A 283-nucleotide genomic window follows, 5' to 3' on the forward strand; every position below is an offset into this window, starting at 1 on the left:
GGCTGCGGTGCCACAACCGGACCCGAGCTCAGGACGCCCCTGAGATGGACCTTTGGTCGCGAGGTGAGCGCCCCGGGCGTCGCCCCACCCGGGACTGAGTTGGCGGGCGTCTGACGGGAACGCGGACCCGAGGGCGGCGCCGGCGGGGAGGCCAGCCTTGGGGACGGATGGGTGGGGCCGTGCGGAACCTCTGTGTCCACCGGGAACCCCTTTCGTCCCCCAAGGCCCCGCAGGCGGACACTGGCCCGCGTGGGGGAGGGTGCGCGGTGCTGGGGTGCGGGAG

At 74.9% G+C, this 283-nt stretch overlaps 1 long non-coding RNA gene across 1 annotated transcript in view; it reads left to right on the forward strand.

Moving 5' to 3' along the window:
• LOC102498393 (uncharacterized) overlaps positions 1 to 283 on the forward strand; it is a 5981-nt gene continuing 5698 nt past the window's right edge. Inside the window, exon 1 of the long non-coding RNA XR_333346.2 lies at positions 1 to 63. This is a non-coding gene — a long non-coding RNA (uncharacterized LOC102498393). The remainder of the gene's footprint in view (positions 64 to 283) is intronic.

This window comes from Tupaia chinensis, unplaced genomic scaffold, assembly GCF_000334495.1.
Source record: "Tupaia chinensis unplaced genomic scaffold, TupChi_1.0 Scaffold000045_1, whole genome shotgun sequence".
Lineage (NCBI taxonomy): Eukaryota > Metazoa > Chordata > Mammalia > Scandentia > Tupaiidae > Tupaia > Tupaia belangeri.